Below are 27,453 nucleotides of genomic sequence, written 5' to 3'. Positions count from 1 at the left end.
ATGTTTCCCATGTGGAAAATGTATATGTTGTAAATTTATGGAGAAAAACTCATGTAATACAACTAATACTAATACAAAATATACCATCAGAGATGTCATTACTTGTGAGACCATATTTGTAATATATAAAATTACATGTAGTTGTGGGAAAATATACGTGGGAAAAACAAAAAGACCTCTAAAAATCCGCATTCAAGAGCATTTGCGGAATATCCATAATAAGGTTCAAACACATAGTTCACCTAGACATTATAAAGAAATGCATCATTCAAATACAAAAGGTTTAACTTTCACAGCCATAGAACACGTCCGGGCTAATATAAGAGGAGGGAGCAGAGAATTAGAGTTATCCAGAAGGGAATCCTTTTGGATATACACTTTAGATGCGTTGTACCCCAAAGGTCTAAATGAAAATATTGATGTGGTTGCGTTTATCTGAACAACAAATAAATAAATATAAAAAATATATATAATAGCTATTAATTTTGGAAACACACTGTCTTCAAAAAATAGGATAAAACAATTCAGACACTCTTGGAGGTTGAGGAAAAATACACTAATGGTGTCATGATGAGGAGAACAATAGACCCTTGTCAAATTAAAAATTAGGAATAATTAAATGATACCTACTCTAAGTATTGTTACTATATAATAAACTAATGTTGAAATATGAAATATAGCTATGTAAAATATTTTTGGGATTCAAATGTTGTAAATATTGTAAAATCGGTAAGCATTGTGAAGAATCAAAAGGCACTAATGAATGAATTGTGAAGCATTAATATTAACACATAGGATATGTAATAGAGATACAATGATGGATCATTTAATTTTTAGTATTAAATAAAGTTAATATTAAGTCACATAGTAATGTCATAAAGAGATCTTTTCATATTTATTTATTTTTTAGTATTAAATAAAGTTAATATTAAGTCACATAGTAATGTCATAGAGATTTATTTTTTCTACACTAAAATAATCACTATTTTTTTTCACTAGCCCATTTATTAGGACCTAATCTAATAACAATGCCATATGGTTCTTCCCTTTAGATAAGATCAATAGTATATAAAAAGAAGCATATATGCATATATAGTATGTGTTATGAAAATACGTTTTTCATGACACACGTTGCAATAATAATAATAATATTATCTCCAACAAAATGGCCACGGTTACAAGATTTAGGTTTATTAGTAATAGATTAATTTGATAATAATGCAACAGAGAACTTCTCTGTGTGTATCAATACTAAAGAAAAGACTTTTTCTAAAATCAATAGTTAATATAAAGCCTTGGAGAATTTAATCATCTTAAAACGATTATAACATACACAAAATGGCGGCAGATGGAGAATTTCTATCTTTCCCCTATAATTCATGTAGAGCTTTTAGCTCTATGATGCAGCAGCGTGCATAAGCACATAAGATGGATCACTTGATCGCGGACTAAGTGATCACGTGACTAAGCTCTATGAAGCAGCAACGTTAAACACACGAAGTAGATCATCTGATCACGGACTAGCGCCCACGTGATCAAGTGTCAAGAGAACATGATCGTGGATTAGCGGCCACATGATCAGTCCCCTTGGAACGCACGCCACCAATCACAGAAAGCGGCTGACACGCACGGAAGGCCTGATGGGTAAACATACCCAATTAGGCTAATATAAACTTTATACTATTGGAATAAGTAGTCTAATAGGGAAAAACATATAGCGCACATGATAACTAAGTTAAGGAATTTAAAACAATATCAACCACTATAGATAATAAAGCACCTTATTAGATTTAATGTCACTGGGAACTAACTACTGGAGGAAGTGAGGTCATCAAGTCCAGGTGAATAAATAGGAAGTCTTGCACTATACCAACCATGTGCTCAATATTACTGTCAGGACTGAATTCACAGGTCCAGGTAAGGCCACAGTTGCTTCTTCACAATGTTTGCGATTAAGATAATTGTATGTATGTTGTATATTATGTTATAAATGTTGAAAATACTGATCTTTAAAATGCCCATATCTAACTATGTTGTGAACATTGTAGACAATGTACCTATAACTCAGGTTAACGATTTATACATAACCCATTTTGTAGTAAGGGTTGTAATTACCTAATTATAAACTATATACTGGGAATATACAAAGTGAGTAATGTCACTTATACTATTCGATTGGAGAAAGAGTTCTTTGTATATCTATATATTCCTTATTAAGCAAATATAAGAGAACAATGCAATTCATATTGCCTGTTATTACATAAGAGAAAAGTTATTCATATATTTTCACTAAATGATCACAAGAGAATAATGATATCTATATTACCCTATAAGAAAAAAATTGCTCATACATCGTCACTGACTTATCTTTAGGTATCTATCTGGTGAATATATGGTCCCATAGATATACTATCAAAAATTAGTATCATCTTGTCCAGAGAAACTAGCCTTTTTGTGAGTATCTGATAAATTAGATAAAATTGTATTGTATTTTCAACTAATACAGCCCTGAGAAACTGTTTTTATTAAATTATAGGCTCTGTATAGACCTTCTAAGGTCTTGAATTCCAGAATATGTGGAGTCTGGATCTCAGAATATTTCCATTTACCTGTTTGGTGAGGCGTTATGCCTATGGTATGTTCGCCTTTATAAATTATCTAAATCTATTATAGTTACCTCGCACTATTATGTCTAACACCCATTTTTTATTATTACAATATAGTGTTAAAACTACCCCTGAGGAAGCCCTTTTTGGGGCAAAACGCGTTGGGTACAGTTCTTTTTGGGCACGTTTGTTTATGGGTCCCCAAAATTGGTGAACCAAAGAGTATAAAGGTATGGAAACCCCTTTTTTATATATAAAAAATATTTGTAAAACAAAAAGTTGTGCTTCATTGTTGATGTAATGATGAATATCCTGTAAAAAAATTTTTTTGCCAGAAAAAGATTTTATATTGGAATAAATATACTCATGTCCATATGAATGGTTGATTTATTATATTTTGGGTGTTCTTCCCTTGGTGCGAGGGTTCATTTTTAGCAAAAGGTCATCCACGGAAGAATTTCTTCCAGACAAAGGTTACAGCGTGGAATTATACTATTTCAGAGAGGACAACAAGATTTCTGGGTCATCATCATATCCTCCTCTACTAAAAGATTGAATCACCAAAAATAGACTGAGACTATTTAATTTTTGCAGATTATATATTATATATTATTAGCGCCCTTTCTTATACTTTTGGTGTGTCTTTTTCCAATCCTTCTAACAGGGGATTTTCTGAAGGGAGCAGCTTGGAAACATATTTAAATACTGTTATTGAAACACTGATTTCTAATTTCCATACATTGTATTGTTAAAGCGCAAGTTGAAGGTATTGTCTTTGTGCATTTTATATATATATATACATATATATATATATATACTGCCAGCAACTCTACTCTTTCTTTATGTAAACATTGTGCAAACATATCATTGTGGTGTACAATATCAACAATACACACTTTAGGGGTATCACACAAGCGTCTTACTCCTGATGGACACATGGCACAAATGCTGATCATGTAAATAGATGGATGCATCTTAAAATAGATCCAACTAAACATACACATTTAATTGTACATCTGAGGCATAAGTGCATCCAAGTATAGATGATCTCTATTATGTCTAAAGAGTTGCTGTCGATGTTCCGCTTTTTTTACATCTTTTTCTTTGCACCCCATATAGGTGCAAAATCAGCATTGCTAATGGTACCATAATGGGCAAATATGTGTGCAGTCGTACAACAAGGTGCTTTATGGCAACCAGGGGTGGATTTGCAACAAGGCAACATAAGTGGCCGCCTAGGGTCCCAAAAAAATATTTGCATGTAGTCGAAATGGGGGCAGGGGGGGGTTGGTTGATGTTTCCACCCTCCTGCTAATGCTGTAAACTGCGGGCGGGGGGAGTTTGTGTGTCTTCTTGTGTGTGTGAATGCATAGTAAATGAATAAGTCTATGTCAGTAAGTGTGTATGTCAGTAAGTGGTGTCTGTGTCAGAGAGTGGTATCTGTCAGTAAGCATGTTTGTATCAATAAGTTGTGTGTCTGTGTCCGTAATGGGTATATTTGTTAGTAAGGGGTATCTGTGAGTAAGTATGTATAACAGAGATCAGGAAACTTTTTTACTTTATACCCCAAAATATATTTAGATACGCCGACGTTCGTTATGCCCCTGTAGTAGTGCCCCCATATAATGCCCCTGTAGTAGTGCCCCCATAGTTATACCCCTGTAGTAGTGCCCCCATAGTTATGCCCCTTAGTAGTGCCCTCATATAATGCCCCTGTAGTAGTGCCCCCATATAATGCCCCTGTAATGCCGCTTGTACAAAAAAACCCCAAAAGAACCACTTACTTTAACCTGCATCCGCCGCCGTCCTGTCCACCGGGCTGCTCCTCGGAACTATCTGAGAGACGTCATGATGTGTCTCCCATAGTGCGCATGGAGAGAGCCAGAAACTGGAATTCAGAAGAGAACTCCAGCCTCCGGCTAACGCGGCGCTGCAGGTAAGAAGCCAGGCGCCCGCTGATAATAAAATCTCAGCGGGCATCTGGCTTAGAGCCTCCCTGCGGCACAGCCAGGCATGCATATTATGAATCATTCTATATTATAGAATTATTCATATGCATGCCCGGCTGTCCATCCACTACCCCCAGGAATTTCATTTTTACCACATGTGGGGTACTTTACCCCTGTTACCCGACCACTGATGTATAATAATGTGCCAATAAGTGTCAGTAAGGAGAATCTTTCAGTATGTGGTATCTGTGTCAATAAGTGTGTGTGTCTTTGTCAGTAAGTGGTATCTGTCAGGAATAGATGTCCGTGTCAGTAAGAGGTGTCTGTGTAGGTAAATCTGCCCGTGTCACTAAGTGGTGTGTCCGTAAGCGTTATCTGTGTCAGTAAGCGGTGTCTGTCAGTAAGTGTGTCTATTAGTAAGTGGTGTCTGTGTCAATAAGTGTGTGTCAGTAGGTGGTTGTGCTAGTGATGTGTGTCATTCAGGGCTCTATTCATCATTACATAATTATCACTTGTGATAATTATGTTTTAAACTTGCTGCGAGTTTAAATAATGTTTTGTAGGCATTCATGCTTCCCTAACCACTGGCGTCACGTGGAGGGTGTGGGACGCACCCGAGTGTCACCAGCAGAGGGGTGACACCAAAGTGCTGGCTCCTCCTCAGTGACAGGAGCTGGGTGCTGCATTACGTGTAGCACTCAGCTCTTAGCACAGTGATGCAGCCGGCACATCACACATAGGCTGGTCCCGAGGCCAGCCTGCACCTCCCACACGGAATGGGTATGAAATACTGCCGGCCGGTTCGATTCCCGTCAGCGGCAGCCCGACGGGAGCAGAGTGCGATGCAGCAGAAGCCCGACAGCGCTGGAAATCCCGATCGTGGATAGGTAAGTATCCACTAACCTAACCTAAACCCCCTAATCCTAACCCTCCTTAGGGGTGCCTAACCCTAACTTCCCCCCAAGTGCCTAACCCTAATCCCCCCTCTTAAGTGCCTAACCCTAACCTCCCCTTTCCCCGCTACCTAAACCTAAGTCCCCCGGGGGGGTGCCTAACCCTAAGTCCCCCCCGGGGGCGCCTAACCCTAAGCCTCCCTCCCCCTAGCCTAACCCTAACCCTCCCGGGGGGGTGCCTAACCCTAAGTCCCCCCGGGAGCCCTAAACCTAAGCCTCCCCCCCAGCGGCTGTCCGCTCGTGGCGCCCGGCATCACTACGATCGTGATGCCGGGTGCCGGTCTCCCAGCGTCGGGGAAATGCGGGCGTCTACATCTAGACGCCCGGCATTTCACCCTTGCCTGGATAAGACAGTCGGGAAGCCGGCTGCCGGTATATAGGCAGTCGGCTTCCCGATTGCTTCCTTCCCGCACCCCTGGTGAGAAAAAAAAATGGGTGTTCGGGGCAGGCTGCAGGCCACGCCCCCACTCGTGAGGCCACGCCCCCTAATTTATTGGCGTGCGGACAAGCCTGCCGCAGCGGGTGTACAGACAGGAAGGGACGCCACTGTCCCTAACAATAGTATCACTTCTGAAAAACTGCTCTTTTTGCTACTGTAAGTCAGCTTTTTGAAAAAGTTATACTTTTCGCCCTACACCTGCCATGTTACTATGGATTTTCCCACAGCCGGTGCTCCCCAAGCCCGCTACTGTGTGTAAACAGTACTGTGTCTAAACTCCCCCATCCTTTCCCCGGTGCCCTCTCTGTCACCCCCGTGACCTCTCTCATTCCCCTGGTGCTGTCTCCTGTGCACCACATAATTTCCCCAGTGCTGTGTCGGCTCTTTTGTGTCCTCTTTCCTCCCCCTGCTGCCAAATCTTCTCTCACCTCTGCTCCCTTTCCCTTGTCTCCTCCACTGGGAGCCAGAATGGGGAGCATTCACTCCCCCTCTACCCCCACTTGCCACCAGGGAAGAGTGTGTGTGCAGCTTTGGGGCAGTGTGAATGTGGCTATGGGGGCAATGTGTATGTGTGTGCGGCTATGGGGCAGTACAGTATGTGTGTGTGTAAAATTGCATACAGTTGAGGGAGTGGGGCCCAAACTGATATCTTGCTTAGAGCCCCATGAGGTCTAAATCTGGCTCTGATGGTAGCACATGGCCCCTTATTGAAATGACTCCTAAGTTTGAGCTTTAGCAAACGTTTATAAAACATATAAATAATAAAACTCAGAGAATAGAAATAAAGTAGAGCAACTTATCTATCCGCTGAATATGTGTTGCTAATCTATGAAGCCCTGACTTATCTGTGGGCCTTTGCGACTAGTGACTTGTGTTTTGTCTTGTTTTAAGTGTTCTCAGAGTTTTCATTCATGCTCATCCCTCTAGACATCCTGTTTAACAGGAACACAGCTTTCCAGTGGGTACAGGTGAAATATCTGAGAAAGAGTGAGTGACCTTGTTTGTATAATCATGTCTTGGAATAAATGACTAGATTGAGGTTCTGCGCTCGAATGATATATCTATTTTGATGGTGCCACAGGTGTCTGTATGTGGACCATGAATATGAAGTTTGCATCAACTCCTGTGTCATGTGTGTTAACTCATGAAGCTCACACAGGATAATTTAGCGAATACTGTATTTATTTATTTAATTTAAATAGGAGTCACAATGCTCCTGCTAATGATAAAATGAAGGGTATAATGATATATATGGGTGATCAGTCTGGGTGTGCACCCGGGTATTGACGATTAATGTTCCATTCATCAATAGGTGTTAGCACTGTAGTCTAGAAGCATATGCTTTTGGGGTGGATGATAGTGCGTAAATAGGATAGTATTAAGATACGTGCAATATTATCTTCCTACTCTCCTTGGTGTGTGGGTAAGTCGTATGCCGATGTCAGTGTAAAATACGCGAGGTATGTAAGTAGTGTCTGGTGGGGCGACGTCCCGTATCTCCCAGGTGCACCAACTTACCCTCCGCGTCCTTTCCGTACACCTCCAGGTGTACTCTGTGTTTCCTCTGCGTCCTCTTGGTCTCCGATGTCCTGCGTCTCTGAGATGCAGTCCACACTGCTTCCTGCGAGACTTCCGGGTGTCACGATCTCGCGAGATCATGTCCTGGAATAAAAACAGACTATTCTCTGCACACAAAAGAGATCTTATGATCATTATGTGAATCTTCATGAAAATGAACATTGCTGTTAAGATACTGTATATAGTCCTCACAAGCTTAACAAGCTGAAGCAAAGATTATGGTTTCCAAAACACTAGTATGGGTTTTTTTAACATCATGAGACAAGCATACATTAGTTATACATTATCTGACTTGTGCAGTTTCTTTGAAGAACTAACTACAGGTACTACAATTGATATTGACAGTCAAACAATGTAGCTTGATCTGAAACCCAATTTACTGTACGTGGTTTTGCATAGAAATATTATAACTTAAAATAGTTGTGAAATATTTTAGTTTTGAAGGGAGTTCCCACCTGAAAAATTTATTTTACTAACTCACTAATTATAGTAATAATAATTCCCTGATAGTGGTCCATCCCCTGGTATGTGCACCATTCACTGATTGTAACAGCGTCCTGTCACATACAGCTAGAACATTCACAAGTTACCATAGGTGCTGTTCTATTCTGTCCATTACAAGGGAAATCCACTCAGCCAAGGGGCCTTTTCTTAATATTCTCTTTATTGCCCAGAAAAAAAATTGTTATATATTACAACAATTTGGAATGCTTTTTGTCAACTATTTATCAATAGCCATTCCTAGGTGTGGTCTTCTCAGAAGTCTCAGCTACTGTATATCCTAAGGAACCTTTTCTGTAAAAAAATAAACTATTGGTAAAAAGGACCAGACCATAGTCTCATTTGAAAATCATGATAACTGTGGCCTAATGTAAGAAATATCTCTGCTTATATACTTATACTTACTTATATACAGTTCCAATCATGCCATGTCCACATGATATTAATGTAAAATGGGTTTTATAAATACTGTAGGTCTCTCATGCTTTCAGTTACATCTACTCTGTCCAGTTTTTCTTGCTACAAAGACAACTGAGCAACACCAAAGGTTATATGTGTGATGGGACTCTGCTTAACATATGATGTTGGTACCATTATTGGTTAGGAAGTTATTTTAGTGACTTTTCATTTTTAAAGTGGAAAATCCATTTAATGATGTGACAGAAGTAGGCCAAAATGCGCAATTTATGCAATGAAAACTAGGACACAGGACTAATATTACAGCAATAGTAGGTCACATTTTCTTTAAATAAAAAATACTTTGTCTCATCTATAAATCAGAAACCAAATCTAGTACAGGCTGTAAATACAAAAATGCCATAAACGTGATTTATCACAAATCACATGTTTATTGTGGCTGTGAAGTGATAATATCGGCAAAATCATAATGCAAAAAAATTATATTTTTGCTAGAGTTTTGCATAGTTCAGGTGCCGAGACAGAGCTTGTGATAATGCCCTATCCCGAAGAAGAGTTAGAAGCGATAGCTACCACCTGCCACCATGCCTTGGTGGGGATATAGGGGCGGGTGGTGTGTGTCAGGTTATGGCTCCGGTGTTGCTGGTGGTCCGTGCCTTTACCTTTCCGTGGTGCTCTGTGCTGGGGTGCATGGCGGGTCCGGTCTCCAAAGCCCTCTGAGTGGCCAGCTGTTCTGACGAGGGGGTCCCCACTGCATCCTCGCTACATGGAGGCTGCCATGTTGGACTGGGTCAGCTGATCCAGCTCATCCAGTCAGCGGTCCCTAGTTCTGAGCCACCACCAATCCTGAGCCAGCAAGGGGGATAAAGTGTCATGAGTGCAAACAGTCATTGCCTGAACAACTAGTTACTTCTGTGGTGTAACAGGTTATGCTGTTACTGTCTTTCAGCATGCAAGTACTATTCCAGGCTCCTGCAGGCCCACTCCAGTTCTGCAAGTTCTCCAGCCAGTCCCAGTCCAGTCCTGCAAGTCCTCCAACTGGCCCCAGTCCAGTTCTACAAGTTCTCCAGCCAGTCCCAATCCAGTTCTGCAAAGTTCTCCTACTGGTCCCAGTCTGGTTCTACAAGTTCTCCAACCAGTCCCACTCCAGTTCTGCAAGTGCTCCAGCCAGGCCCAGTCTGGTCCTGCAAACTTCTCCTACCAGTCCCAAACTGATTCTCTTAAGTTCTCCAACCAGTCCCAGTCCAGCTCTGCAAGCTCACCAACCAGTTCCAGTCCAGTGCTGCAAGTTACTTCAGTCGGACCGTGTGCCTCCTGGCTGTCTCACAGTTGTTCATTGCTACCATTTATCACCAAAGGCAGTTCTCACTGCATTCCCAAAGGATGAAAATTGCCTCCACAGTTCCGGCTAAGATCACCCTCTGATTCCGCCCCGACGCCTGAAACAGGTAACTCTGAGAACACCAGCCATGAGAGTGTGAGAACATGGAGCCATAAATCAAGGATTCAGAGCCCTGCTCAATGCCATGAGTTGTGGCATTGGGCATATGAGGATGGGGTCAAGGTGACGTGTTCAACCACAAATTATATAATTAAGTGGAAGTGGGCTGACTTGGAGTTCTGTTTGCTCTCAGGAGTCCAGGACAGTGTTCCAAAATTTGGAAAAGTCCCAGATAATTTGGGAGATTAGGCAACTATGTTCAGAAACTGTGACATATGAGTGTAGCTATGGACTGTTTTAGTAACTCCTTTATTTGAATTCCAAAAAATTTTAATGGCAACTTCCAATAAGATTCAAGTTGATGCATGTAATAGACTATGACAATAGGGGCGAAATCGTCAGAAAACCAGCACAATCACTATGCTGGATACAAGTCACTGTCCTGAACTTTGTAATGTAAAACAGTCATTAAATTTAATAGCCGTAAACTTGCTGCCTAATCAGCAAAAAAAACTCGCAAAAGAAAAGAGTTGCCTCTAGCTGGCAAGACACATATGAAAACATACATCTGTTGCTTTAATACACATATGGAACACATAATTCATTTACACACCTGGAACAACTATTTACATGCCTGTAACACATAAATAATAATTGTTAGCCTAGAAAATGTGCACCACACTTCCTGACAATTGTGGGAGCCCAGATTTCTATGAAAGTTGTAGTGTTTGCCCATGAGGTAGCGTTGATGTTCTCACAAAGCCTGTGCAGATGTGTCTTCAGATCTTGGATGGTTCTGGACTCCCTGTCTAATCAGAAGGCAGTATACATATTTTGTTTGAATTGTGCTAACCTTCTGAATCTCTTTGAGCAGGTGAAAGATGATTTAGAACCTATGATGAGGCACAATTGTGCGGTGTCTTGGCTGCAGGAATTAATCTGTGTCATTCACTTTTTGGCCACTGGTTCCTTTGAATCTGTGAGTTCATAAGTGTTAGGTATTATGCAAACAACATGTTCTAGGCATTTAAGCCAAGTGTCAACAGCAATCCCTATAAAGGACTACTTTGAATGCTGCAATCTAATTGTTATATCCCCCAGGTACTTATGTACCTAGTTGTGTCACAGTGTGAGTATGCACGGCAGTTATGTTTCTTTTTACCTGACAGCCGAGCTCGGGTTCTCGATTTGAGGTTCGATTAGGCTACTTCAGAGAGGTAAGGAATACAGGTCCAGACCAATGATAGCTCAGGGAGCAGTCTCAAGTTCCGGCTAGTTTAGTGGAACTAGTGGGTATAGTACATCAATAACTTATAGGTTCAAGGTATATTACTGTAAATTAAAATCTCATTACAAGCAAATATTTTTCACTCAATAAACAACTTTAAGGACAAAAAAATGGTTTATTGTACAGGAACTGTGGGACCCAACGTCATCTGTCACAGTTAATTAGACGCAATTATTTGACTAGATTACATGACATCAATATGCTAAATCACACACTTATGAAGAACTTACCAACAATGCGCCTATACTCAAGTATACACTTCAGTTGTCAGGTTAACTTGTGGAAACACTTGACATATGTGAATACGTGAAAATGACTGAATAACTCAATACTCTTATTTAATTTCTCTTACTCAAGAAAATAATATATTCAGTAAATCAACATTAACTCAGAGCATGTCCATGTATCTGTGCACAGGTTTGGAGTCCCTCTTTTATGTGTACCGGTATGGATATATATGCATATATATTTAATTTTAAATGTGTCACCATAGTGGGGGTAAGTTGCTGCCCTGGCAGTGGGCACGCTGAGTGGAGAAAGTTATTCCAGAGACACGGTATATTAACTGTGTATATTTCCGCTACTCTGGGGCGATACGCTATTCTTTGAGTCCAAGAGGTAATCTATCACAGCTGTTATGCAGAATAAGGCTCAGTACAATTATCCAACATGCAGTCCTAGTTTTGTCTGCTGGGTGGTACTATCCTCCACACTTTTCTTACATCACTCTTTCTAGCACAATTTTAGAGCACCGTTCTTCAAAAACATGGAGTGACTCCTGGCCAGTTATAACACTGTCTTTCCTCAACTGTATATATATATATATATATATATATATATATATATATATATATACATAAGATGCAATGTCGTTGAAAGAGAGTTTGTATGTTTTAGCTTCCCTGCCACTGCTGGGTTTACAGTGCTCATGTGAATTCTTACAGGTTTCTCCTGCTGGTCTAACTCCAAAAGATCACTGATCTGTAGGGTGTCACATGCAGACAAGGATTGTACTGGAGTTGGTCTATTCCTTTACTAAGGTTGGGTGCTGGGACATAGCAGAAGAATATTACTGGCTGACAATAAGCTACCCTGTGTCTTAGAGTAAAATGAGAGCTTCCTACACTCCAGAACAATTCAACTGAGGTGTGTGTAAGAGATGCATGAATAGTGTCCCTTCTTATTTGTATAGGATTTTCCTTGGAAGCATGCCAACCCACCTCCCAGGGTTGTCCCAGGCTGCTAAAAACACTGTGCTGGCTCTGAATTCTTTTCTTCCCCTCTCAGGGCTCTCTCTTGCTGCAACTGCCCCTAGTCCTCCATATATGGGCAGCAGGGTGTCACTGGTAATGGGGAAGCTTTACTCTGGCTGCTCTGCCTGTTTCCTCTCAATGGGGGATTTCTCTCCTGTGTCTGCCCAGGTCTCTGCAATATCACTGAAGAAATCAGCACACTTCAGTCTGCAGCCTGCTTTTCTTCTGCTGGGATCACCTCTGCTCTCACTGCACAGAACAGACCAGCAATGGCTGCTCTTCCCAGTCTGCCTCAGCGTTCTCTCTTCTGTTTCTGCTGCTGCTCCATCCAATAAGGTGAGGAGTGCTGGCTGTTCCCTTATTTACACCTCTCCCTTCTGCAGCCAAGTTTTCCAATGAGTAGTGGGGAGGAAGACTAAGTTGAGGGCTTTGTGCAGGGCCAGATTAAAAATGGGGCGGATGGAGCTACAGCTCCAGGCCTCCAAATAAAAATAGGCCCATCATCATGACAGCAGGATGTTGAATGACCATCTGCTCTCCACACGATCAGCCATAAATCATAAGTAATAAAATTGTATTTCTATTTACTTCACAAAATAAAGCATTTTTTCTTATAAATATTTATGGAGACATTGGGGCTGAGATTCTAGAGGGTGTATATGCCCATGTGGCTCTGGCCACACCACACAGCACTGATCACACCTCATCTGCTTCTCATAATAGGCCCTTGATCATTTTCAGCTCCAGGCCCATGTGGCCCTCAATCCGGCCCTGGCTTTGTGCTTGTGTGCCTATTAGTCCAGGGGCACACCACTCATATTTTAGTGGCACAGGGAGGGCTATGTGAGTTCTCCCAGGCTATAGGATAATATATCTATTTTTTAATGTATATACTGTGGACTGTCATGCACCCTGTAATTTCTGGGGGTACCACATAATAGTCTATCTGGAACATCAACAGCATTATGTTTTTTGACAACAGAAGTATGGACATTTAAGTTATCTGACATTTTTATGTCCATTTGACTTTGTGTACAAAAATCAAAAGTATAGTCATTTAAATTGTTTGTATTATTGGTATTTACAATATAAAAAAAATGTTTGGTATAGAAAAAAAATATGCTGCTTTATTATGTCCAGATAAGTATATATGGTTTGAAAAAAAAGTATGATGTGTGTACTAACTGTACCAGACACAGATGATGCTTGGGGTCTATCCATATCATTAATGTTTAATACTTAAATGATCTCTGGGGGAAGTTTTTGGTTTTGTTCCTCCTCATAGGAGGTATAATACATTCTTAAAGATGGCCCACCTCCTGTTTGTGTAATTGTTTTCTTCTCCATTTTTTCTTTCAAGCATCTTCTAATGTCCAAAAAATGTTTTCAGCAATTGTCCACACTCCTGGGAACATCTCCTACAGCAGTAACTGCATGGCAGACTCCTTGCCACAACTGCTTATTCTTGGATAGAGAGGGTTCACCAGACACGCATCCTGATATACTCTCATATACAGAAACAATGGCAGACAGTAGGGCACAGTTTTCCACATAATAAAAGCAGGTATTGCATCCACATTTAGTTTTCACTGGTGCAGACTGACCCACTACTTCCTCACAGTCTTATATATTGTCCTCCACAACTAATTGGTTTGCTGCATCCTCCTTCTCCTCCTCACTATTTCTATCCCCACTCCTTCCACTCACCATCCTCACACTTAACACCAAAAATACAATATAGAAAACACTTAAAAATTAAATTTAGCAGTTGCTGGGATAGAACCAGCTATTCAGGAAATGCTGAGCATGTACTGGGATAGAACCAGATTTTCAGAAACTGACAGGTAACCTCTGGAGCTAGGGAGTGCTGGGGTGGTCACTGCACAGATATCCTTGAGGTTGGATACTCACTGTAGAGAGATAAAGCTCACAGTTGCAACCAAGCATGGTAGTATCTAGATGCCCTTCATAGAGCAGACCCTGACGTCATCAGTTACTGTCCAACATCATAGACATAGAGGGGAATATAAACCTGTGGTAAGCAAAGCAAGACTGCAAGGGGACAAATTTCTTTGGTTGGTGGCCTTTATGGGCATGGAACCGCACTTCTGCCCTCACCTCACGTCACTTCCAGGTCCTTACAATGAAGGGAAAATAAGCTCAAACAACAAACCACTGGCAGTTTGGGAGTGTTCAGGAAGCTCCCTATATACCCCTGGCTTTCCAGGGATTGGCTGTCAGTATCATGTGATTGCAGACTGGCTTCTGGTTGCCATTTGGCTAATCACCTAATACTGACTGACTGTCCTGGCAGCGCCCATCACTGATTCTGGAGCACACTGTGGGTATGTAGAGAGACTGGCAAGCATTAAGGGCTGAAAACAAGACTTCCACATGAACTCTGCAGTTTGGATCCAGCACTATCAGCTGGACTGCAAATTCTGCTATCCATAGGGATATAGATTGACTGGTAAATTAGTTATAAACAAATCCCAAAATTCTCCTACTCTAGTCTGGAGATAATATCCATAAATATGGCATCCTACCAAAAGACAAAAGGCACCTCTATGGGGTCTATTTACTAAGCAGTGTTAGGAGAAGTGAAAAGTGAAGAGTGAGAAGTGATAAGGTGCCAGCCAATCAGCTCCCAACTGTCATTTTTCAAACAAAGCCTGTGAGATGGCAGTTAGAAGCGGATTGGCTGGCACCTAATCACTTTCCACTCTTCACTTCTCCTAACACTGCTTAGTAAATAGACCCCTATGTCTGTTTATTCTGTCTCTGGAAGTTAAAAGATCACAAGGTGTATCAAGGGCAATACTCCTGCCAAGCAAGAAACCAATTATTAGACTGTAGAATAACAATAACACATTTGCATTCTTTACATTTAAATCTTTAAGGACTATAGTCTGTATCCCTTTTTAAAGGATCATTAGACATGTTATTTCATAAAATAAAAATATAAAAAGTCTGAGACACATAGATATCCGTACCTGAACCCTGAGACAGACATAGGAGTTCATAAAACAGCGTGGTCTAACTGAGCAAAAAAACTACTCACTCTGGGGTTAGAGTCAGTGGATCAGCGTAGGAAATCGCAGTGGGAACCTCCATAAATGAGAGATCCAGGCTAGGACCCTCAATGGCCAGTCCCCGGCCAGAGTGCTTTATGTGTATCAGAACCCCTGTGCTGATCTCTCAATGACAGCTGGGGAGAAATAACACAAGACAACCACCAGATCTGTGTTCTGTATTCTCTGAGCTATATTTTGTGAGACACACAGTTTTATAACAATATCATACCTCACAACTGTCCCGCATTTAGCGGGACAGGCTGTTTTTCTGGGACTGTCCCGCCCATGGGCAGCAGTGTCCCGCGGTGGGGGGGAAGTTGGGGGAAGCATAGACGCTGCTCTGCTATGCAGAGCAGCATGTATGCAGAGGTAGAATAGACGCTGTGCGCATGCGCACAGAATCTATGGAGAGTACAGGGGAAGCCCGGGGGCTGCCCAGCATCTCGGAGATGCTGGGCACGCCTCATTAGTGATGTAAATGGGGGCCCTTTTTCGGCCGCGCGCGCAGGTCTCGACTCCCAGCAAATGTTGGGAGGTATGCAATATGCAAACATAGTGAATTCATAGTGTAAAATATGTGATTATTCAAAGTGTAAACACTCATTAATTCTTGACAGCTCATTACTGAGAACCCAATAATCATACAATCATACCTTATTATTTAATATCTATGGTCTAAGGAGTAAGGCACATTCTAAGGAGTATAGCATTCCTCATTAGCAAAATACAGTTATCTCTGGTACATTCCAGTCTATTGCATTCATTTTAACTGAAATCTGTCTCTAACTATTTCAAATTATATAAGCTTATGAAGAACTTTTAAAGGCATACACCATCTTGTCACAAAATGGAGTCTCATGTGGGTAGCCTAAGATCGACTTCTCACAGCCATGATCAATTTCCACACTCCCCATACTTTAGTATGGGGATGTAGAAATGATGAAATTCATCAAATTCCACTTCACTTAGCTCCTCTTCCCTTCCCCTTCTGTGCTTTGTCCTCCCGGCTCCCTCTCCCGCTGCTGCATGCTGCTGCAGTGTGAAGCATTTCTCCCCTCTGTCTGGTGCTTGGTGGCACTTGTAAGTGTTAATTAACTGTTTATTTACAGTGCGCACAATTAAATACGCACTTACAAGTGTCACCGGGGAACAGACAGGAGCTTCATTCTGCAGCAGTCTTTAGCAACGGGCAGTGCATGGATTTTTTTTTGCTTTAATTTATACTTATCGCAGCTGTAATCCATGCTGCGCATGCATCTCTTTTGTAAATAAAAGGGGTGCATGCGCAGCATGCATAACAGTTGTGCTATGAAAGGAGGAGGCAGGGAAAAGTATCTCTTTTCCAAAAAGCTGTCATTCCCAAAAATTACAGCTTTTCAGCAGAGATACTTATGGAGAGCAGGAAAGATGACCGATAATTAGGTAGAACTCATTGCGAGTTCTAAACCTAATAACACTACAACTCATTCATTTCAATACACCCTCAGATTTGTCGATTTATCTGTAAAGGATGAACTTGATACATGTGTTTTGCACAGAAATGAGGCCACCTGCTGTGACTCGCTTGTGCGGCATTCACACCAAAGCCATGCCCCCTAACCACGAGGCCACACCCCTAGTTTTTGACGCACAGTTGTGCTGTGTGCAAAGGTCCCTCGCTCTGAGGTAACAAAGTATGGAGGCATGCTAACAGCCAGATAATGTCTGATCCCTGAAATTAAACAAATTGCGCTCGCAAGGTCACAAGGCGCTAATAGTTATATCAGATGCATGCCCAGTGCTGTTTTGAAACCAATTTCTCAACACATACACAGTGGAAGAATACTGGTATATTCTTTCACTGTGAACACTAGTGAAAACGTGTAGAGTGGTCTAGTAAATGGCTCCTAGGAAGAAGTTAGCAATCAAAAAGTGATCTGTCATTAGTTGCTTTAAGAAATTCAGGTCATAGTTTGTGTGAAATTGCTCACCTGGAGAAGGTTCTCTTGGTGACATGCAGTGTAGCCTCAAGAGATACGCTGTAACCAACATTGTACATGATTGCCCATGACCTAGACAACCTTGAGTGACCACAAAACAGAAGGACAAATTAAGCAGAGTGTGTTCCAAATGAGACAGATTCCAAACAGCTCATCAGATCCATGGAGCTCTAATGGAAACAAGGAAGAAAAGCACGTCAATCATGACCATTAAATGCCGCCTTGTAGTTGGTGGCTTGAAGGGATGTGTTGCAGCATGAAAACCATTGCTTAGGCCAATAATTCAAAGGAAGAGGCTATTGTGGGCAAAAAAATCAAAAGAGCCGGAACACTAGTCAGTGGAAGAAGGTTCTTTTCCCGGACAAATCAAAGTTTGAGGTGTTTGGGCCCAAGAGGCGCAAGTTTGTTCGTTGTGAGACAGGCGAGCGCATGTTTCCTGTTTGTATTCAGCCCACAGTTAACCATGGAGGAGGTGCCACTATGGAATGTTTTGGAGGTGTTGCGGTTGGTGTCTTCGTAAAAATCAAAGCAATCATGGACTCAAAACACTACCACAATATCCTGGTGCACCATGCCATCCCTTCTGGCACTCGCTTTATTGGTTGTGATTTCACACTACCACAAGATAACGACCCAAAACATACTAAGAAGCCAAAATCACCTTTGTGAGTTGACAAGTGGGCTGCAATCGGAGCTGAAACTTTTGACAAGTTGACCGACAGAATGCCCCGAGTTAGCACTGCTGTGATCATCGCTAAGGGTGGATCCGTTGATAACAGAAAATTAAGGAACTCAAAACTCAATTTATTTGTAAATAGTGTGTATTAGTACAAACGGGTGTGGATAGAAAAATCGACAGGTCACAATATAGATTTCATCCGGTTGAGGCCAAAAGGTTGCATCGAGCTAGCTGGCTGACTAAGCTAAGTGACAGCAGTGGGCAGCACTAACATGTAGCAGTTCAGCTTCCAACATAGCAAGAGTGGAACTGCAGACAGGATGGCAGTTTAATAAATTATAAAATGAAAAATGTCAGGCAGCAATGCGTCAAACAGCATATAATGCAAAGAAAAGAGGTGCAAGATGAAATTGTACTTGGGCCCTTCCACCCATTCTTCTGGCGTATATAGTAAACAGAACATGCACAGTTTAACAAACCAATCACTTCAACGACAGCGACTGCCAATTGTGGCTGAAGTGATTGGTTTGTTTGAGCCCCCACAAAACAAGCTACCAATGGGCAGCTGACATTGCTGGCAATGATCTCTCCATGCACAAACTAGCTTAACACAGGCAAGATGTTGTTGCCATCATCATCCAATTTCTCACACTCATCAGTGTGTACATCATCTTCACACAATATTAATTTCTCCCCACTGGAATCCACCATTACAGCATCAAGTGCCTCTGTAATGTTTGGATGTAATTGTGGTAACGGTCTTCCTCATGAAATTTGTAGTTTATTTTGATGAACATCTTTTCCACATTTTGAGGAAGTAGCCTCCTACTCCGATCGCAGACAAGGTTCCCGGCTGTGCTGAAAACTCTTTCTAAGTACACACTGGAGGGTGGCAAGCTCAAGTAAAGCAAAGTCAGTTTGAGCAAGGGCCTCCAAATAGCCTTTTTTTCCTGCCAGTAGTGAAATTGACTGACTGATATGCCTACTTGGATGCTATCATTAAAATAGTCCTCAACCATTCTTTGAATGGTGAGCGTATCAGATGTAGTCACGGTAGAGGTCTCATTAATTGTTGACAATTCTTTTAGATCCAACCAGATGTCAAAACTTGGTTGTGTTGACTCATCTGCATCACCAGTGGGTCTTTTTTTTGGAAAAGTTTTGCTTTTTCCTGGCAGCCGCACTTGCTGGAGAAACTGAAGGAGGAGCCATTGCTGCATCAAATGTCGCTTGAGCTGACAATTTCCTTATTACCAGCTCTTAGCATCTCTTCAGATCTGTGTCCACAGGGAAGAAAGACACAATGTATGACTTAAACCTAGGATCCAGCACGGTCGCCAAAATGTATTGATCCGATTGTAAGATCCTGACAAACCTTGGATCCTGGCGAAGCGAATAAAGTACTTGAACTACAAGTCTGACATACTTAGCAGAATCACTTAAGTTTAGTTTTTAGAGCTGCTTTTCCAACATTCTAATTAGGGGAATTACCTGACTCAAGCTGGTAGTGTCTGAAGTCACTTCAAAGGTGACTACTTCAAAGAGTTTCAGCACTTTGCACACACGGAAAGTATTTTTCACTGAGCTTAATTAAGGTACATTCCCCCTCCTTTTCCTATGCCAAGTTCATGGCTTTTTGCTATTCCTCCATCCGCAAAAGCATACTGTATAAAGGGTGGAGTTCCACCTCGTAACTACCTCTTCTTCAGCTGGTGAGAGGGCAAATTTAACATTCCTTGCAGGTACACCAATCTTCTACATGCACCTGCTGAATGGCGAAAATGTCCAGAAATTTTGCGAGCTACAGTGAACATCTCCTACACAGCACTGTCATTTTTTTTAAAAAAATTGCACCACCAAGTTGATTGTGTGAGCAAAATATAGGACATGTTGGAATTCACCATGCTGTAATGCTCTTACAATAATGTTGACGTTGTCAGAAATCACAAATCCCATGGAGGGTGCAAGAGGGGTAAATCAATTTGCAATGAGTTCCCTGAGTTTTTCTAAGAGGTTGTCTGCAGTATGCCTCATAGTGAAACTGCTGTTTCACAGAGTAGCCTGCTTCTGAATGAGCTACTTTTTCTTAGATGCTGCTGGTACCACAGTGGGCTGTTACAGTCATGTAATTTTGCATTTGCCCTGTTCCACTTGTCCACATATCTGTGGTTAAGTGGACAGTGGGTACAACTGAATTTTGGAGGACACTAATTAAATTTTTTTAACATCCCTGTACAGGCTGGGAATTGTTTTTCTAGTGAAATGGAACCTAGATGGGATTTGGTAGCAGGGACACAGGACCTCAATTAATTGTCTAAAACCCACTGCACTAATGGTGGATATTGGACGCACTTCTAATACCAGCATAGATGTTATGCCATTAGTGATCCACTGTGCAACTGGGTGACTGCTGTGATACTTGCTCCCTCTTGCAAAGGACTGTTTAACAGTCAATTATTTTTTTTAACTACTACTAGTAGTCTTCCTGGTCCACTTCTGGGATGAAGATCCACTCACAGCAGCAGCAGTAGGCGTAGTGCTCAAGGATTCTTTTGAGGAATCCACGATAGGGGAGGACTGTGGGCCAGATTCAGAGCCACTCGTAAGCAACAGTACGCTAGTTCCGAGCGATGTTCACACTTCTGCGCATGCGTACGGTTTATAATACGCATGCGCGAACCAGTCAGTGCGGCCGAAAATCGTTTGTTCGCTATATAGCGAATGCTTGCTACTTTGAGTGGCAGGATGAGGCGTATGTGGGTGGTAACAGGGGAAGGTTCTTGAAAACGGGGAGTGGAATTAAGAACGCAGGCGTGCTTAAAGGTCAAAACGGGCGTTTTATGGGTGTGCATAATTACAACAGCAGCGTCATTGACCACGTCACCTGGTTGTTTTATAGTCAAAACTGCTCGCAATATAGTGGTAGGAAAAACCAACCACAAGAATAGCGAGCAGTTCATACGCTGTTCGATGTACTTGATTAATCTAATAAATAGCGGACATGACGTATGATGCGAGCGGCCAGGGGGCGTATTTTTCAAATAAACGTCCGCAAGTTTTGTTCTCTCGTTCAGATATGGAGGCGTCAACAGACCGCAAAGAGCGAACGGATCATTTGAATAGCCACCCCCTTTTTCTGAACGAGCGAGCGCTAATTGCGTCCGGCTCTGAATCAGGCCCTGAGTTAGCCTTATCAAATTGGATGCAGGACTAGTTCCAATCATGATTGAGAATATTGTTGATGAAGGTGTTGGTGGTGAAGATGCCAGGTGCCTGGTTCTAGCAGAGAGAAGGGAGCTAGCTGAAGCTAGACTGCTTTTTATTACTTTTTTAGCCAGTTTCTGAATTTTGCAAGCACTTTTGATGGATGCACTGCAGATGATGTAACAGGGATGAGATTCCTAGATGGTTAAGGTCCCTACCTCTACTTACTCTGACATGACAATGGGTACAAATGGCTTAACAATTGTTGTCTGGATTTGGGTAGCACACATAAGAAGTGGATTTTTTTTATTTATACCCAGGCATGACAATGGTTTTTCTTTATCATGGGCAACAACTGTTTCCACTGGTGCCTGATTTACACAAACATCCCCATCAACATCCTTATTAGTGTCAGCTACACAAATATCATCCTCATCCTGGTGCACTTTCACAGAAGCATCCTCGATTTCTGTCAGCATGTTGACTTGTGCTGCTCATCCCCACATTTTTAGAGGATGCACAAGTGGTGAAGGAGGCTTCTCTTTGAGTACAGTTTTGGAAAGGTCAGGTTCACTCATGGCACCCGCTGGCACACTTATACTCTCCTCAGGGATTTGTGACAGGGATGTTGGTTCCTGTGCCTTAACTATTTTCATTTTTTTAAACATCTACAGGGAGAAGGGCTTACATCATCATAAGAGGCAGAACCACCAGCCATAAATAAAGGCCAAGGCCTTAGCCTTTCCTTGCCACTTCATTTGGTGAAAGGCATATTGCCAATTTTATGCCTTTCTGCAGCTAACTTTCCTTTTGATGTTTTTTCTTTACCACTGTAAAAGATTGCTTCTTTGATTTTAGAAGCCCTGACTTAAGCCCTGTATAACCTTTGGCATCGGCTTTAGCAGATGACATAGATGGACTAGTATCATCATTACTGGTGGCATTGGCAGCAGCTCCAACAGTAGTATGTTGTTCCTGCTCTACTCTCAACTGATTGTTCTCCATATCAACAAACACGAATGAAGTGGGATACAGCACACACATAAATTTGTACCAATTTTAAATATTACACTGCAGTATCAATGACATACAGTATCACAATATTTTTTATGAATACACTGCACTACCACTTAGTGTCACAATAATGTTTATGAATACACTGCACTACCACTTAGTGTCACAATAATGTTTATGAATACACTGCACTATCCTTTACAGTGTCACAATACGTGTTGAATATTACACTGCGTTTCCACTTAGTGTCACAATATTTTTTATGAATAAAACACTGCGCTACCACTTAAATAGAGGTATTCAATATGGGAGCGAAAAGTCCGTGCTGGACTTTTCGCTCCACATCGGAGATTTTACAGGGATAAAGTATCGGGCGCGCGCCCGCTTTACCCCCGTATTCAATATAAAATCTATGAAAAACGGGACCTGGCGAAGTGGGATTTGCGATAAACCATGAAATTTTTCTTGAAAAATTGTAGGACCCCCCTAAAGTTGTAAAAACATGGGGGATCACTATGGGTACCCCCGTTTTATCCTGCAAATGAAAGTCAGGGATTTAAATAGCCGCATCAGGTGTTTTTTCCCAACATTGAAGAAGTGTTGCAGAAGAGCACTTAGGTTATTTTTTCGTTTTTTATAAGTGGTCCCATCAAATTTGGGGTACATGAAAATGGGTACTAGTATATTTCTATGTCCCTAAAATAAGTTTTTAAAAATTCTGCAACTATGCACCTGCCGCTAATAGCCTATTCTAGAATACACCTGCCGAATACTTGCAGAATAGCCCTGAACCTATTTCCCTATTTTTAAACAATTTTTTCCCATTTTTTTTTTCACCCCAATTTTTTAATTAATTTTTTGAGGTGTCCCTATTTTTTTTTTGACACAGTTCTTTTTAAAATGTCATTCCCAGGGGTGCAGGCTATTTTTTTTAAGCCTGCACCCCTAAACCCCTATTCTGCACTTTTTTTCACCACCTATTCAGTGGTGAAAAGTTATCCCCGTTTTTTTTCAAAGACTTTTCGAACCTGCAAAAAGTCTTTGAAATTGAATACAGTGTAAAACTAAAACCTGCGATAATGACGTCATAGGTGCGATATTAACGCAAAAACTGAGTTTTCGCTCCATATTGAATTCCCCTAATAGTGTCACAATATATTTATAAATGAACACTGTGCTAACACTTAGTGTCACAATAATTTTTATGAATACACTGCGCTATCCCTTAGTGTCACAATACATGTTGAATATTACACTGCGTTTCCATTTACAGTGTCACAAAAAAATTTATGAATAAAACACTGCGCTATGACTTAAAGTGTCACAATACGTGTATGAATATTACAGTGCGCTATGCATTATAGTGTCACAATACATGTATGAATATTACACTGTCGTCTGACCGCAGCAACACAGTAAACACTGACATTATGATCTGTCTATATTTTAAATGTCGACATTTTAAGTTTTATTATGTCTATATTATGAATTTTTACCTTTTGACTATGTCAACCTTTTGAATGTCTACATCTTTTTTTTAATGCCCACCTTGTGACTGTAGATGTTTTGGTATCGATGTTTTGAATGTCTAAGACTTGACTGTGGATTTTTTTACTACATCCCAAACCAGTGTGGGGTAGGGGTGTGCCATGGATGGAGGGGTAGATTGGAGCGGTCAGGTGAGAGAGAGCAGGAAAGGCAAACCATTGTCAGGTTGGTAGGGGTCAGGGGTTCTGCGAATGGGAGTGGGAGTTTGGAGCTGTGAGGGATGAGAGCTACATGTGTGTGGAGCAGAAAAGGGGAACAGATTGTGGAGAGTGGAGGTAAGAAGGGGCCAGGGAGTATTAGGAAGGAGAGGGATAGATCTGATGTAAGCAGGAGACTTGTCCCTGGGGAGGTGCCAGCCGAAGGAAAAAAGCCACTCACTGTCAAAGGACCAGCTTGTAAGAGGCCAGGTCCGGACATAGTGAGACCTGGTGCCCAGACTGCCTCTGCCATTGAATAAATATAAAGGCAGGTGGCCAGCTGTTCAGGTGGTGCCCCAAGGCATGTGCCGCCACTTCCAGGCTGCATAGTATTGATTCCTAATAGTCGCTAGCCTCTATTTAGTGCTGCAAGTCACTTAAGAAAGTATTGCTTTCCAGTCCAATCTTGTGGTTCCAAAGCACAAAAAGTTATTTATGTACAGTAAACAGGGAAAGATTTAACAAATAGAATAAAAAGCAATAAGATATATATCAGTACAAGCCGATACATACGCATGTGCTACTGGTCCCAGTATGCAGTCCTTCAATCCTGAATCCTACAGTCACCCAAAATGGAGAATGACTGAACACTGAGCCTAGCAGACAGCATATATACGGTACAGGTAACAAGGATAACAAAGAGACAAGTTGGCATGTTTTCATTGGTTCTTGCATCTGGTCAATTTGGTCATTGGTCAGTTCATATGGTGTCATCAGAGATATGGCTCGGTTTTCCAACGGCTTCTTTGTGTAACTTCCCTCCAAAGAACTAGTTTAAACTGGCTAAAAACACTGCATACAGAAAATAGCATTCTAACTAATAACTCCCTATAATCCACAACTAGCAAATGCACAATGCGAATCCTTCGTCGATAGAAACGCATGTCTGCAAATAAACAGGGATTTAGTATGATACCAAACATGACATGTCCACTGTATTCTAAACTTTAGATCTTGTTTAAGCACATATTACATCATATTTATTAACAAACAAAACCGCTAATAACTCTGGTTATTAACTATAATGTGTGGGAACTATTTTATATGTATGCGTTCGCATATGTGTCTGTATATTGAAATAGGAAGTGTTTGTATGTATGTATGTATGTGAATACGCATGTGAGCATCTATGTGTACGCATGTGGATACACATATGAGCGTCTATGTGTATGCATATAAGTTTATGGTGTGTGCGTTATGTGCATCAGTATATGTGTGTTGTGGAATCGCATTTGTGCATATTGGATTGCGCTGATACAAAGTAGCATCGTGGTAACACATCGTCAGACCATAGATGATTGGATCATCAGATAATAATTGCAAGCGATCATATCCAATTATTTACTTTGACAGTCCACCCTTTGATAGCACACAAAAAACTCACATTCTATTCAACCTTTATAGTCATGCATAATAAATGAGTATTCAATGTTCTAAATGATATGACACAACTTGGTCATTGAACCGTTAATAATGCGTTTCAGGAAAATGGTAAAACAACCCTTATATGCCATCTGCGGATCTATAGGGGACCATTGGTAGGATGTTGGACCTCATCGAACCTATAAAGGAAGTTTGGGGGGAAATTGAGAATACATTATCTAGGATGTTTTAACAGAACATTTACAATACATTTTATTATATAAAACCAAGCCTATTCACATGTTATTATCTGATGGCACATTCAATTTCAGGATTGTAATGCAGTTCTTTATTAACCTTAGTACCTATACCATCACCACTCACCACCATCATGATTTCATCTTAACGGTTTACCTTGGTGGTACATTTTCCACCCTTTGCCACAGTAAGAACACATCTGACACATAAACCAATTACTAAAATAACAGCAAGTATAAGAATAAGGCGCTTACCTATACTAGCAACCATTTCCTGTACCCACTCTCCCAGACCGGTGAACCATTTGATAGGGTTTAACCACGAGAACCATTTCTCTACCTTTACCTCAGTCTCATACAAGGAAGTATTATGGTCCTTCCTAAATTCCCACTTCAGTTGTAGGATTTCATCCATTTTCCAGTCTATCACCTCTTTGGGGTCATTAGTATTATTGGTGATGTATGTGCAACACTTGACACCAAATTTGGTGGCCAAAGTCACACAATATCCACCAGTAACAGTTGTCAGGTAGTTTAACACTAGCCTATGTTGTACCAATTCCTTTTTATAAGCCTGTAGCTCCTTACCAGTATACTTGAAAGTGTCATCATACATCTCGGTGATGTTGTCTATTAATTTAGCCAGGTCTTAGATGTATCTAAAATGTAAAGTTCACTGAGTGATCCTGGTGGGATCTAATGCTACCAAAATTTTGAAGCCAGTTGTTTCACTAATCAACTGTGTGGCTATATGTTCTTCACCGGGTATCATATTTCTTTTGTCACGATGTTCATACTGTGTGTATATGTATGGAGGTGGTGTGGTTTTATGGATACCAATCATTTCATCATGTGTAAGAGTCATAACCTCTGGGTCCAATTTACCTATAAAACATAAAACCTTGGAACTCAGAGATAACCATGAATAAGCCCTCCTTCCACAAACATAGTATATATTATCTGGGAGGACATATGGTATATTATGATCCTGCACAATATCACATAAAGTTTTAACAAAACTACCTATGCCTATTGTCCTCATCTGCTCAAGACACATTTCAGCCTGAATAACATTTTGACAATACTCCATAGGATCTTTTCCAATAGATACCACATTCGGTTTGTTCCTATGTCCTCGCCTCTGGGGTTCATCGCTACTGGTGTGGTGAGCCATTGTCTGAACCAATACATCTGCTTCCCAATTCTACAGTCTTTCTATGTATGAAATGTTTACACACAGCAAAGAACGATTTATGGAGTATTGGAGCAGCTTTAAACTAGGGGACCTGGTAATGTTATACTTCCCATCTATGGACCTCCCTCCCTGTAATTCAAGAACCTCAGAGAAATTTAATGGGAATGGTACTAATCCTACATTATGTTGTCCCTGAGGCACGTGAGTGCACACCCAACATTCAGTCTGGTTTAAGACCTTACCCACTAAGGAATGGTAATCCTCTAAAGGATGCCCACCCAAATACAGATTACTCTTGGACTGGCATCGTTGGATGCATTTCTCATCAACTAGGGATCCACAGTACTCACAGATACAATATTCCTCAGACAATAAACCCTCACACTGTCTCCAAGTTCCATGGCTAATAGATCTCTTAACAATTCCTAAACAGGGTTTGACCATAGGTTGCCCTGTTTGTTTTATCATTCTCTCTGACTCCACTCCATTGACATCACTATCGGCCTCGTTCTCTGTCAT

The 27,453-nt window shown here is 41.2% G+C and overlaps 1 pseudogene; it reads right to left on the bottom strand.

Moving 5' to 3' along the window:
• Positions 1-131: 131 nt before the first annotated feature.
• LOC148511422 (uncharacterized) lies at positions 132-27,453 on the bottom strand (annotated as a pseudogene).

The sequence above is a fragment of the Taudactylus pleione genome, unplaced genomic scaffold (genome assembly GCF_031769625.1).
Source record: "Taudactylus pleione unplaced genomic scaffold, aTauple2 ptg000309l, whole genome shotgun sequence".
Lineage (NCBI taxonomy): Eukaryota > Metazoa > Chordata > Amphibia > Anura > Myobatrachidae > Taudactylus > Taudactylus pleione.
The sequence above is the reverse complement of the archived record's forward strand: the minus strand, read 5'-3'. Positions and strand labels throughout refer to the sequence as shown.